Source organism: Chlorocebus sabaeus, chromosome 11 (genome assembly GCF_047675955.1).
Source record: "Chlorocebus sabaeus isolate Y175 chromosome 11, mChlSab1.0.hap1, whole genome shotgun sequence".
Lineage (NCBI taxonomy): Eukaryota > Metazoa > Chordata > Mammalia > Primates > Cercopithecidae > Chlorocebus > Chlorocebus sabaeus.
In genome coordinates this window covers 8,439,435-8,454,294 of record NC_132914.1, presented here as the reverse complement: position 1 = coordinate 8,454,294, position 14,860 = coordinate 8,439,435, and the positions used below count along the sequence as shown (strand labels likewise).

Sequence of the window (14,860 nt, the reverse complement as noted above, 5' to 3'; positions counted from 1 at the left end):
AGGTTGGGTGTACTCTGGCTGTGGATGCTCTTTCTGTACCGCTGCTGCCAGGACCTTGGTCATTTTTTCAGTGGCCTTAAAATGCCTTTCTTCTGGAGTATCTCTGTTATTGTAAACCCGCTGGGCTATCTGAAGGAGGTCCTGAATCTGCTTTCCTTCTAAGTCTTCTAATTTCTGGAGTTTTCTTTTAATATCTGAGGCTGCCTGATTTACGAAAGACATTACAACAGCTGCCTGACTTCCTGGAGCCTCTGGATCTATGGGGGTGTACTGTCTAAAAGCTTCCATTAATCTTTCTAAGTAGGTAGCTGGGCTCTCTGTCTTTCCCTGCAGAACAGAATATACTTTAGCCAAATTAGTGGGCTTGCGAGCAGCTGCCCGGAGACCTGCCATAAGAGTCTGGCGATAAAGGCGTAGCCGTCCCCTACCTTCTGCCGTGTTGTAGTCCCACGCCGGCCTGGTCAGAGGAAAGGTCGCGTTTATGAGGTCGGGGTTGACAGTTGGTTGCCCGTCGCCCCCCGGGACCAGCTTCCTAGCTTCTACCTGTATCCTTTTTTGCTCTTCCGTGGTAAACAAGATTCGGAGGAGCTGCTGACAATCATCCCAAGTGGGCTGGTGGGTGAACATGACACTATCTAGTAAAGCCAGTAAATCTTTGGGGTTGTCTGAAAACCGAGCATTCTGAGTCTTCCAGTTACACAGATCACTGGTGGAGAATGGCCAGTATTGGAGCCTGGGGATTCCTGTGTCATCTGGGGGTCCTATTTCCCGAAGGGGTAAAGCCACCATGGAGTCAGGCGGCTGGGGGGGGCTAGTCCACGAAGTGCGCCTTCGCGTCTGCCCCACCTGCCCTTCAAAGTTACTTTCCCTTTCAGCGGGTCCGGGTGCCCCGGCCGCCTCCCGTCTGCCTGCTTCCTCCCGCGGCTCAGCCCGGGGGGCGGGTCCGGGTGCGTCAGCCACCTCCCGTCCGCCTGCTCCCTCCCGCGGCTGAGCCCGGGGAGCGGAGGCCTGGGGTACGGAGGGGGTTCTGCGAGCAGTGGGTCCCCGCTGTCAGGTAGAACAGGATTGGGAGGGGCAGTTGGTTGCTTGGGCCTTAGTGGTCGGGCAACCAGCGCCTTACAGGGTTCAGAGGCTAATTGGAAAGGGGACAGCCAATGAGGCGGGTTTTCAACAAGGTCCTGCCATGTGAGGATATATGGTATTTGATCTAAGTGGCCCGCACGCCCAGGTAGAAAAATCTTGGACTTTACCCTAGTGATGATAGCAAGTCGGAAGGTCCCTTCGGGTGGCCACCCTACATCAAAGGCAGGCCATTCGGAGCGACACAGAGTAATTAGCTTTCTTTTTCTGATTTCCATACCAAGATCATGGCCCCTTGCTCTAACTTCTTTAAAATTATTTGTGAGGAGAGATAGAGGAGTGCTCTGGGTATTACCCATCCTGTAATGATTTGTAGTCTCTTTCTGTAAAGGAATGTGGGTAAGAATTCTTGTAAAGGAAATCCGTGCTGGAAGCCGGGAGCTCGGGGACCGGGGCCGGGAGCGCGGCGGCGCCGGGAGCCCGGGGACCGGGGCCGGAAGCGCGGCGCCGGAAGCCCGGGGACGTGGCCGGGAGCGCGGCGGCGCCGGGAGCCCGGGAACCGGGCCGGAAGCGCGGCGCCGAAAGGCCGGGGACGGGGCCGGGAGCGCGCGCGGCGCCCGGAGCCCGGGACCGGGGCAATTCAGACCACACACGCGCACCCGGGGACCGGGGCAGTTCAGACCGCACGCGCGCACCCGGGGACCGGGGCAGTTCAGACCGCACGCGCGCACCCGGGGACCGGGGCAGTTCAAACCACGCGGGCACCCGGGGACCGGGGCAGTTCAGACTGCACGCGCGCACCCGGGGACCGGGGCAATTCAGAGTCAGCTGTTGCCCGGATCGCAAACACGCTCCTGCAACTCAGATCGCAATTTAAATCAGAAGAGAGCCAGGGGACGTCTCCCACTGGTCTCCACTGGTTGTCCTATAGCGCGTCCGCCAGGACTGTGCCAGCTCCAGTTTCAGACCTCGCGAGCTACAGATTCAGATTCCAGACACAGACAGACGCAGACAGACACAGGCAGACAAACGGTGATGAGCTAGCTCACCTATCAGTAGATCGATCGTAGTAGATCCGTTGACCAGGGGTCTGGTGGGCTTGGGGAATCCCGGACGGGCCCCCAGATGTTATGCCCAGACCGTTTGTTCCCCAAAGAAGACCACCAGAGTCCAATGTCAAAGCCAAGCGGTAAGGATCTTTATTACAAGTTCGAACCTGGTCCCTCCATTCTACAGCATACAAGAGAGGGCCCCGAGTAATGTGAGCGTTTGCTTTTTATAGCCCGAAAATTACAGGGGAACAAAGAAATTCTTTTGGTTCCCGCGCTCTCAGTAAAACCTTGAACGGCTGTCTCCTTATCGGAGGCTTTCCAGGTGGTGTTTATACTGGGCTCAGGGAGTTTGAGAGATATATGGCGATATGTGGTGGGATGGGAGGATGGAATGTTTTTGTACTAGGCTCAAGGAGTTTTGAGCCCGGGGCTGAGGAATGTGCCCAGTTCCTTTCAAGTAGGCTTGCGGTGAGTGGACACTGGCGTCAGTGGAACAGGAGACTGGGCGCTGCGTGTGGACGCACTCACGGGCTCGTGGCGTGGGTGGACAGAAGAGAGAGGGACGCTCTGCAGTTCTCCTGTTGGTCTGTCAGCCCTGCTGTTGTGAGCAGAATCCGTGAGTGTATTCTGTTGCCCCAGGCAACTTGGTAGGCTGATTGCTCAATTTTCTGCTTCCACTTTTGATTTCTTTTTTTTTTTTTTTTTTTTTTTGAGACGGAGTCTCGCTCTGTCGCCCAGGCTGGAGTGCAGTGGCCGGATCTCAGCTCACTGCAAGCTCCACCTCCAGGGTTTACGCCATTCTTCTGCCTCAGCCTCCCAAGCAGCTGGGACTACAGGCGCCCGCCACCTCGCCCAGCTAGTTTTTTGTATTTTTTAGTAGAGACGGAGTTTCACCGTGTTAGCCAGGATGGTCTCGATCTCCTGACCTCATGATCCGCCCATCTCGGCCTCCCAAAGTGCTGGGATTACAGGCTTGAGCCACCGCACCCAGCCTCACTTTTGATTTCTTAAGAGTGGGAAAAGGAATACTTCAGTTACTTTTCTGGTTGATGGCATACATTCTTTGATATCACCCTAATGCTTTTTAATTTCTATATATTTGATGCTGGAGCTTGCCTGACATCTGTGTTTTTATGCCTCACCCTCTCGCGTAACTGTTGGCCACACCAAGACCAGAGAGAAGTGACCAGACCGATCGGTAGCAGGGCTAGGACTGGAATTCCCCAGCCTTTTGGCACCCAGCAGGCTCTGTTTTCTGTATTGCACTGCTCTTCCCTATTTTGACCCCTGTTGGGACAGTGGATGTGAAATGTAGCTGGGCGCTTTTGGGGGTGTGCTAGGAGTGTGGCAGATGCCTCATTCTGGCATTTTCCCCAATTCTGAATTCTCATGGCTCAGAGTCAGTCCCTCGGCTACTGACTGGGAAGATACAGGAAGTTGTTTTGTATGACAAACTATACCAGGGCATTTTTTTCACCCGGCAATTTATTTGGTTTGGACTGGAATAAATCTCTGATATTGGTTTCTTTGCCAATATTGTTAGGGAGTGGAGCCTGACTTGTTAACTTAGCCCGATTTGTAGTGCTTAGAATCTCAATGAGTGTGTGTTGAACTGAGTGGAAGTGTGAGAGTGTCTTGGACAGTGGTTTGCAAACCTAGCTGCGTCTGGGGGGCTGTGAAAAAAGCATGCATGCTTACTCCAGACCAGTTGAAATAGAATCTGCAGGAATGGAGCCTGGGCAGCTATAGTGCTGTTAAAAACCCCCAGGTGGTTCTGATATACCGTAAAGGTTGAGATCCACTGATCCACAGTGAATTGGAGTCCTGGATCGTAGACATGCCTTATGCTTTCACCAGCTTAGAATGGCTCTTGTGCTTTAGAACTGTGAAAAAAAGTGTTATGCAAACAAATGTGGAAATAGCCTAAGTGCCACATCCTGTTACTACCTGCCATGAAGTATATTTACCAGTTATTCACTCTGTTGTGACCTGTACCCATTCCACCTTTTCTTCTTGGAACAATAATTTGACAGTTGGTTATGCAGAACCAGAGTAAGTCTAGTTTGATTGGCGGGAAATGATTTTGGGTATGAGGTACTCTTTAGGCATTTATTGAACTCTTGTTTGTACCACCGCTCTGCTGGACAGTTTATAAATATTACTTCTTTAAACAAGGCCTACGGAGTCAGGCTGCCTGGGTTTTGCTAACTAGCTGTGTCATTTGGGGCAAGTTTTTAAGCTTATATAAACCTGACTTTCTTCTGTGAAATGGGATGACAAGGGGTCATTATCATCTCACAGGATTGTGCAAATGTGTGTGTAAAGTGCTTAGTTTGGTGCCTAACACATAGTAACTACTCAGTGAAGTTATTATTACACCGTCATCATCATATTTAAATGTAAGTATTAAGAGCTAATAAATTTGTAAAAGGTAGTATACCCTTACCCCTTGAACCAAAGACTACTTTAGTTTTAAGTGGTTGGGTTAATTTATCACTTAAATATTGGCCTCTTGAATACCTTGAATTTCAATTGAACATAGCCAGAGGATTTCATAATTGGACTGTTGCCTCTGGAAGTTGGAACTTTGTTTGGTTTCACTTCCTACACTAAGCATGTAGCTGTACGCACCTTTGTGGTGACTCCTGGTACTGGGGAATCAAAGCTTCATTCGCTTCTTTGGAGGAGATGATCTTACGCTGTACGAAGCACTCAGACTTCGTTAACTGTGTACCATCCAGACAAGACCAGGTGCTTCCCATGGCAGCCTGTCCTTTTCTTAGCTCTCTCATCAATCTAGCCTGTTCCTTCTATTCCTCTTTATACTACAACTTCTCTTTGAACAAGGAATGTTGTTTTGTCACTGCTAGGTCCCCAGCAATTAGTAATGCCTAGCACACACTAGGTGCCTCCTGAATGTTAATAGGTGATAATCTAGCAGAACACAAGATAAATCCGCAGGTTGAGATTTAAGCTGTGTGGTATGAACGCTGCATTGGCAAACTTATTAACTCAATTTTGTTAATACAAGTTTAAATGTCTTAGTAACTGACTTAGTTCAGTAATCATTTACTGAGTGTCTTCTAGGCCAGACACTGGGGACAGAGAAGTAATAATATATGATCCCTGCCTCATGCACAGGAAGTCTAGTGTGATGTACAGACATGCGCCAACGGCTGCCATAGAATATGGTGAGTACTAAGATAAAGGGGCACCCTGTGTGCCCTTGGAGCATAGAGCAGGGCTTGTGTTCTGGGAACATGGGCTCCCTGTGAAAACACAATTTAAATTAATTTTTTTTTTTTTTTGAGACAGAGTCTTGCTCTGTCGTCCAGGCTGGAGTACAGTGGTGTGATCTTGGCTCACTGCAACGTGCTCCCCCCAGGTTCAAGTGATTCTTGTGTCTCAGCCTCCTGAGTAGCTGGGATTACAGGTGTGAGCCACCAGTCCCAGCTAATTTTTGCATTTTTAGTAGAGATGGAGTTTCACCATGCTGGCCGGGCTGGTCTTGAACTCCTGACATCAGGTGATCCTCCTGCCTCGGCCTTCCAAAGTTCTGGGATTATGGGCATGTATGTATTCATCCTTTTAAATATCTGTGGGTAGCACTTAACTTTAAATGGGTACTAATTAAACTATTGAATGGCTTTAGTATGGATTGAATGGCTTTGCTGGGGCCTCATTTTTAATTTCCTTCATTAGAGGGGGGAAAAAAATGCAGGCTGAATATCCCTCATCCAAACTGCTTGGAACCAGAAGTGTCTCAGATTTTTTTACATTTTTGGATTTTTGAATGTTTGTATTATACTTGCTGGTTGAGCATCCTGAATTCAAAAATCCAGAGTCTGAGCTGCTCCAATGAACATTTCGTTGAGCGTCACGTCGGCACTCAAAAAGTTGTGGATTTCGGAGTTTCTGGTTAGGGAGACTCATCCTGTATGGGTGCTGGATTGTCGCAGGAGTTCTGGACCAGAGGTTAGGTGACGAGGCTTTGGTTTTCGCTTTGTTACTAAACAGGTTGTTTTCTTCCATAATCTCGGCTTTAGATCCCCCGGTTGTGAAAGAAGGGGATGGGCCATCTGACGTTTAAGGCCTCTGTTAGTTCTGACTTGGAGACACCTGGCTTTAGTTCATCTTCCTTAGGAGTGGACAAAGAACATGGGAATTTTGAAATTGTTAGTCAACATTTACGGGGTCTTTGCAGCCTGGTTTTGGGTAAAGGTCATCTTTAGTGAGCCCAGGGAGAAGCACTGGTTTAGCTGTCAGCTGAGAGGGATAAGCGGTCCTATTAATTTTCCTCTGTGGTAGTGAAAGCATTGTTAAGGGTCACAGCGTTAGTGGAGCTGGCTGGAAAGAGGAGGGGAACTCACTGTTACAGGTTATATTGAATGTCTTTTCTGTCACTAAATGCTTTTTATGAAATGTTTTTCAGGATTTCAGTGTTGTATGATTTCTCTGTGTTAAGCACAGGAAATTTAACATCAGCAAAAAAGAATGCTCTTTTTTGCGTGATCTCAGCTCACTGCAACCTCGGCCTCCTGAGTTCAAGCGATTCTCCTGCCTCCGCCTCCCGAGTTGCTGGGATTACAGGTGCCCACCAGCATGCCCGGCTAATTTTTGTAATTTTAGTAGAGACAGGGCTTCGCCTTAGTGGCCATGCTGTTCTTGAACTTCTGACCTCAAGTGATCCTCCGGCCTCGGCTTCCCAAAGTGCTGGGATTACAGGCATGAGCCGCCATGCCTGGCCTTGAATGTTCTTTCTATGGGAATCTACAAAAGCCAGCTTTTGAGTCGTGGCAGAAAACCTCTTCTTCATTGTTGAGCTGTGCTGTGAGCTTGGAGGGCTTCAAGCCCAGCTGAAAAAGCTGTAGTATTTTCTGTCAGTTGGCTGTCTTGGAGAACTTAATGAGCACTGGGCTGGAGTGATATTGTCAGAGTTCATGAGCTGTTTGAGGCTCTCGAAGCCTAGATACTGGGGTTGCCCGAATACATCAGCTGGACTCACTATTTCTCTCGGGAGTAGGGGGGTGGAAAGTGCTGCAGTCTTAACTCTGCTCTTAATTTTACAGTGCTGTTATTAATGGTAAGAATGATTTCATACATTTGTATTTTGCTTCGTAATTCACAGAGAATTTTAAAATCCATTATCTGATTTTATTCCCTCAGCAGTTCTGTGAAAAAGAGCAGTTTTCATATCTTCTGTTTTCCCATGATTCTCTTGTGGCTCACAGAAGCTAAGAGCCTTCACCAAGGTCATAGGGTGAATGAGTCACAGAGCTGGGAGTAGAGGCTCAGGCTTCTAGGGACCCTGTTTCTTCCTTGATAGCTCGCTCTTGTGGCGCTATGCTCAGGTAACTGTGCATGCTTGCTTTGGTCTTTTGTAAATCCCTGCCCCATTTCGGGGGAGGTTCTTGGGAGGTTTCTATTCATTTTGGAGCATTTAAGTATCTTGTCCTCTTTCGCTCCTCCCAGATGCATGGGCATTTCTGCAGGCCCCCAGGCTAGCCCTTGTGCGTGAGGGCATCTCCTGCCTCCACGTTGTTTGCATGCCCCCTTCTGAAGGTGCTCTTCCCTACCTGGAGCCCCCTTGTGCCTGCCTCCACACTGCAGGCCGTTCGGTAAATGTTACTGACTCAGCATCGTTGTTTTCTAGAAATGGGACGGGGTATGGATGCCAAGTTCTTTTCTGTGTGAAGGCTGTGATTGTATCATCTTGCCTTCCCCGTGTGTGTTCCCTGAGGGTGTCACTGTGCTGTGGTCATCTGTGTTCCCTGGGGTGCCTCCCTTGGAGTCCTGGCCGTAGCAGACATGCAGTCAGTGCTCATGGCCTAAATGAGAGGAAGGCCAACAGAGCCATTAAATCTGGAAAATGACAAGTGAGGGAAAGGAATTTTTATTTAAGGCATGTGAAAAAGAAATCTTTTTAGGAAAGTTGACCTGTTTCTCAACTGGAGTTGAATTTCAGCTCAGAAAAGCAGCTGTGTGCCCAGAGGGCTTTGGGATTTCAGTTTGTGGCGGATGAATTTAATTTGTTGTTGTATGAATGTATTATCCTTTTGTGGTTTTATTAAACCTTTCTCCCAAATGGAAGCGATTTTTCTATAAAAGTCATACTTCCTTTTTGAGAAGTGTAACACTAATTGTATGGGATGGTCTCCCAAAAGATTACGTGCCAGGAACCAAGCGCACTGCCTCAGACTCACGGCCCCTGGTTTCTGCCTGTGCAGCTGCAGGGCCGAGAGGCACGCTCGAGCTGAAATCAAGACGCGTGTCTGCACCTTCTCTTTCTTTACTGCTGTTTCGTTTCTGAGCTGGCCTGCCTTCAACGTCTGGGAGCTTGGTGGGTGTAGACACATGCTACATGGAGGAGGGATATGGTGTTGCAACAGCCAGGAGACTCGCTGAAGTCTCTGTTCTCTTCCTGCTCCCTGCTCTGACTTTGTATAAGTCACATTTGTAGAGCTGTGCACAGTGGCTTACACCTGTAATCCCAGCACTTTGGGAGGCCGACGTGGGAGGATCTCTTGAGCCCAGAGTTCAGAACCAGTCTCTGGACAACATGGTGGAACCCCATCCCTACAAAAAATGAAAATTAAAAAATTAGCCAGGTGTGGTGGCTCATGCCTGTAATCCCAGCTACTGGAGAGACTGAGATGCAAGAATCACTTGAGCCCGGGAGGTCGAGGCTGCAGTGAACCATCATCACGCCACTGCACTCCAGCCTGGTCAGAGCAAGACCCTGTTTCAAAACAAACAAACACAGAGAAACCCATTTGTAATAGTGGCAGTAGTTAACTTTTGAAAGTTTGGAGAAAAGTTCCTAAATAACCTGTGACCATGGACAACTTACTTAGCCTTTCTAGGCCTCAGTTTCCTCACTGATGAAAAATGAGAGAATATGGTACTGATCTTACAGGATTTCAACAAGAACTAAACGAGATAAAACTCAGAGCCTGGCACCTCGTGAGTGCACACTCAATGTTATTATTTCAACATTTTAGAGGAAAAAGAATGCTAATGGGTCATTATGGCTAAACATAGTCTATCACTGGCGTTACTCATGGTATTGGAAGGAACTTGAATTCCATATAGATGGTGTGATGGAGAAAGTATTTTGGGCATTGGCAGTATTTATTCAAAGAACAAAGGACGTGTCTGTCCTGTGTGGAGAGCCGTTTCCGCTTGTTTCTTTAAATGCTATGGGAAAAGCAGTCAGCCCTGTGCTCTCTGTTGGACAGCTTCAGTCTCCGCGTATTGATTTGGCCAATTGTCGCTCGCTGTCATCATGGCAGCAGCAGTTGAAGGGACAGCTTGTCTTGATTTGCATTTTTGGGTGTTTGTGCTATTTATAGACAATTAAGAAAAGACATGGAAGCCTGTTTATGGCAAGCTGGCAAATTCAGCAAAACATGGAAAAATCTGATAGCACAGTTTGCACGTGTGCGGGCACAGGGCAGCCAAGGAAACACACACGTTTTCCTGTATTTTAAAAACTCTCTGAAAAAAAAAAAAAAAAGACATTAAACCATTGCCCAGATGGCTTACAGAGCTTTTTCCTTGAAGTACATGAGTATGGCTGTCAGACATCTGAAACCCGAAGCCAGCTTAAAACATCACCATCATTTTGATGCTACCCCCTACCTGCCCTTTTTTTCCATTTGTAAGGGACAAGAAAGGAAAGTATCAGCTTACAAAGCCTTTTGTTACAATTAATCTTTCATGTTCTTTCTTTTGGTATCTTATTCTCTGTTTACATTGTATTTTTATTTTTTATTTTTTGAGACAGAGTCTTGCTCTGTCACCCAGGCTGGAGTGCAGTGGTGTGATCTCGGCCCAGGCTGGAGTGCAGTGGTGCGATCTCGGCTCACTACAACCTCTGCCTCCCAGGTGCAAGTGATTCTTGTGCCTCAGCTTCCTGAGTAACTGGGATTACAGGCGTGTGCCACCATGCCCAGCTAATTTTTGTGTTTCTAGTAGAGACAGGGTTTCGCCGTGTTGGTGAGGCTGATCTTGGAACTCAGGTGATCTGCCTGCCTCAGCCTCCCAAAGAGCTGAGATTACAAGTGTGAGCCACTGCGCCCGGCCGCTGTTTCCATTTTGTAACGCTAGCATCACCCCAGTGTAGGGTGGCTAGGGGTTATTCTTCTTTCCTGTTTCCTGGTGTATTTTCCTCTACAGCATTGATCACTCTTTAACATACTTTTTGGTTGTCTATATCTACCTACAAAAATATATGTTCCCTGTTATATCTGAGATATATATATATTTCCCTGGTGATATACCAGTGCCTGGCACGTAGATAGTCAATATTTGTTGAATGAATGAACGAATGAATGGGCTGAAAGAACCTTATTCTTCTTTCTTCTGTCACTTCACGCCAAATGCTTTTGGAAAATGCTATGTGAACAGGGATCGTAAGCAGGAGAGGTTACACACATGGCTGTGGGATAGCCCATCATCCTCAGATACTTGTCTGGAAGGAGGTGGAGTACTTGAGTAGAAATGATACAAGATAACTTCTTCAGGAAATCAGCCGAGTGTCACAGCTTTTCACATAGGCATGTGATGTTTGCGTATGTGTGTATGAAGAGCTGTCATGGCCTAGAATCACGGGCCTTTAGATCCCTTGTACAGATAGAAAAGTAAAGGCCGAGGCCCAGGAGCACTGCAGGCCACCGAGGTGGACTCCCTGTCTGCCCTTCTCAGTGTCCGGTCACTTCGCACTGCACTCCCCTCTTTACTGCTAAAGCCACCTTCCCTGACTCTGAATGTGTAACCACGAGGGAGAAAATGTACTCCAGGCTCACAGTTTGTGGAGAAAAAGCCCAGCAGCTGAAAATCATGTTCACAAAGTTTGTACCTAGAAAAAGTGGCCATTTCTATTGTGTCTTTAAATTTCCCTGTTTCTCATACATTTTATAAACAAGACAGTAGAAGGAGATTCGGGAACAGCAACTTTAGAACAAGGGGGAAAAAATGAAACCTAGAGCATTCCAGTTTCTGTTTTCTTCTCGGTTTAGGGCTGAGGCACTTTAGCTTCCTGTCTAAGGGACTACTCAAATCTGATTAGAAGCCATTGTGGGCTGGTAATTATCCGTAATTTTAGGAAGACAGATGCAGCACCAACTCTGTTCTCTAATAGCAGGCTTATTAATTTTAAATTTACGTGGCAGGAGAAGCAGTTGGCGAGGTGGGATAAGTGTTCAGATGCTTGGTCACTGATAGCTTTTTACTTCCACATATCACATGGGGATTTGGGACCCGGGAAGCCAGCTGACAACTGATGATTGTCTGTCCCCTAACCAGCTGGGTTCTTTTTCATCCTGAGCTCAGAAAGATTGCTGCTACTGCAGCCAGGGAAGACGGGCTGTTGACTGGTTAGAAATCATGGCAGGTTATTTTCTCCACCCGCAGTTCACAGTTCAAAAGCAGAGCTATCAAAAAGTTGTCTTCTCAATTGTATTTCAAATCTGGGTGTTTAAAAAATGATGTAAACAAATTGTCGTGTGTGTTCTTGATGCAAATGAGAGGTGCATTCCCTTGTAAAATCCCTGGGACTTTATAGGAAGATGTGAGCCTTAGAACAGAAGTTGGTTTTCTAGATGATCATGTAGACATGATGCTGAGCACCAGACAAAGATGTTGATTGAAGCGATTTAAAAAAATTTTGTCTGAGTTCAGATTTTACATCAATATTTAGAAAATCAGCAAAAGAACTTGGAGGAATGTTCTCAGGCATCCAGTTCAGCCCCCTGCCCACGTTGTCATAAAATCCGAGTGTGCGTACAGGGAGGCGCATTCCTTTCTGTTCTCATCACAGGTCCTTCCCTGGCTCTGCACCTGCCTGTCATGCACGTCCATGTGAAAAGACCACCAAACAGGCTTTGTGTCAGCAGTAAAGCTCTTTAATCACCTGGGTGCAGGCGGGCTGAGTCCGAAAAGAGAGTGAGGGAAGGGAGATAAGGGTGGGGCTGTTTTATAGGATTTGGGTAGGTAAAGGAAAATTACAGTCAAAGGGGGGTTGTTCTCTGGCGAGCAGGAGTTGGGGGGGTCACAAGGTGCTCAGTGGGGGAGGTTTTTGAGCCACGATGAGCCAGGAAAAGGAATTTCACAAGATAATATCATCTCTTAAGGCAAGGACTGGCCATTTTCACTTCTTTTGTGGCGGAATGTCACCAGTTAAGGCGGGGCAGGGCATTTGCACTTCTTTTGTGATTCTTCAGTTACTTCAGGCCATTTGGGCATATACGTGCAAGTCACAGGGGATGCGATGGCTTGGCTTGGACTCAGAGGCCGACATTGCCCTCTTCTCTACCTTTCCTACCTTTTCCCTCCTGTGCGGTTCTCTCACAAAGTGAATGGCCTCAGCCACAGCTTCTCTGCAGCTGCATCAGACTGTGGTGACAGGAGTGGTGGCTGCTGCAGGGCCTGCTGTCCCCACGGAGCCCAGTCTTGCTTGCCGCTGCAGCCTGGTGATCATTTTGCACTGAAAGTATGTAATTCTACAGAACGAGAGCCAACATGCTGGTGATGGAGGCGTCTTTATCACGGTGCTCTGCATGTTTTAATCTTGGGTGGAAAGGATGGAAAATTATGTGATACCTGTGGTTTGATGTCAGAAGGACGTTGTGAACTTGACGTGGACTGAGGATGTTAAGGTACAACCGGCCCCCCTGGCCTCACTAAATGAGACTTCCCCATCTGCCTGCCAGACACGCACAGGCGTGTGGCCACATCTTATGTGTTATCCTTCTCTAGAGTTCGCCTTGTCATCATGCTTAAAGTTACATGGTGATATTCTTCTTCATAGAGTAGGTCCCAAACCGCATTCAACACAGAAATGTACTCTTGCTATTATACACAGAAAGGGCTTTCATATACCAAGTGGGAGAGCAGTCCTAAAATCTGGGCTGGAATTGCAGAAGGAAGGCATTGGAAAGCAACAGGTTCCCTAGTCCAAAGCTGGTTTTTGATGAGCCTAGAAACACGACCAAGAGAAGTGAATTTGCCTAAGGCCATGACAGTGTCTCACGGTAGCATTTGAACCTAGCAGTTTCTTGACCTGTTTCTTTAAATAATTAGTCATGCTTCCTCTGATTCCTATATAAAGGTATTCCTCATTCATTCTTTCATTTCAGTGAATTATTGCAGTGCTACCATGTAACAGTATTTGAGTCAAAATGTGGCAATGTTTATCCCTTTCCAAGGTTTTTAGTTGCACAGTTTTTCAAAGTTGTGCTTACAGTTTCTTGTTGGTTGCAAGGTGTCCTTTCAGAAGCCAATTGTGTGGTGTATTTACGTTGATTGTTGGAGGTAGTTTGGTTAGAACCTACTTCGAGTGGCTGGCGTGGGCCTGGGGGACAGTGACAGCTGCCAGCTTCGTGGGCAGAGATGAAGTAATTGCTTCCTGGGAAGTACCATCCTCCTGGCCACACTCTCCAGCCCATTTCATTTGTGTGGGTTTCCTCGCATCTGCACGTTTCTGGCTTCATGCGAGTCTCATTTATTTTAGCATAGGACTTCAGGCTGTGGGGAAGAATGGCCATTTTAGCACAGAGATGCACACAAAGGAACAACTGGCTACATATGAGTGAAGACATTCTTAGGGGGGGTTTCATTTCTTTTATTCTGTAACAGGCAGTCTGGGAAGCATTCTGGACATGTGGCCTGCACTGTCACAGTTCCTCCTTGCAGGATCGCAGATGTTTGGAGATTGTAGTGATAACTGTTATCATTGAGAATGTCATTCTCGCAGGCTCTAATAAGTCAGGATTTATTCAGTGTTAATTTGTTAAAGACAACTGTATTTCTAGCCAAATCCATGTGAGCTGTTTCTCCTGGCAGAGTTGCTGGGGGTATTCCCGTGGCTTAGTCTTAGGGCAGCACACGCCTTTGAATACTGCTGAAGCTGTGAGGACCCAAAGTGCACCGGAATGCTTTTGCCATATGGGGTGTTAGTCACTGATACATGTCTCAGTCAGACCTGATGGATTCTTGACCCCTTCCTTTTTCACTTTTTTACTTTTTATTTTTTATTTTTGTTTTTTAAAAGCACAACCCCTCAGGTGGCCACCGTGAGTCTCTGGTGTTTTCAGTTGGTTGCAGCCTATTTGCCATCTCAGGTTCAAACATATTCGGAGCCTGCTGATGCTTCCCTCTGTTGTTGTTCTGCTGTGTGACCTCCGCGCCCGCAGGGTTCAAGACTGTCAGAGCTGGGAGCCACCTTCACAACTACCAGGGTTTCCGGAACCTCCTTTGTCTAGCCCTGGGGATGGAAGAGATGTCATCAGAGGCGGAGGCGTACTAGGTTTACGTGCCATTGGTAACGAATGAGGAGGTTTTCTGTTATATAAGGGGAGCTTCTTGTAATGTGCTTTAGTAGGGTAAAGAAGTTTTTGAGATTTGCTTTCTCTGGAAAGACAATTTGTGATCCTGCCCTTGCTTTCAACACAAATATAATTTGCATATCAGTGCGTGTTGTATTACTGAGCACTGGCTGACAGATGGCTCTTAACTCGTCCTTCACTCCGCCACTGTTTCTTGAATGGCACGTGTGCCAGCTGTAGTGGGAACTTGCTAGGCTCCAGGACTAACCCTTATGAAACGGGGGTCCTGGGGGAAGCAAATGCATATAACTATAAAGGTTTGTGAGGATATCAGTGGGGGTGCCTATAGGTGCAAAACTTAGTTCATTCATTGTCCTATCTAGGAGGTTTTGTGTCTTAGCA

General features: G+C 47.3%; 1 pseudogene; it reads left to right on the top strand.

Moving 5' to 3' along the window:
* The first annotated feature begins 1,708 nt into the window (after positions 1–1,708).
* Positions 1,709–14,860, top strand: part of LOC103218873 (SH3 domain and tetratricopeptide repeat-containing protein 1-like) — a 28,188-nt pseudogene continuing 15,036 nt past the window's right edge.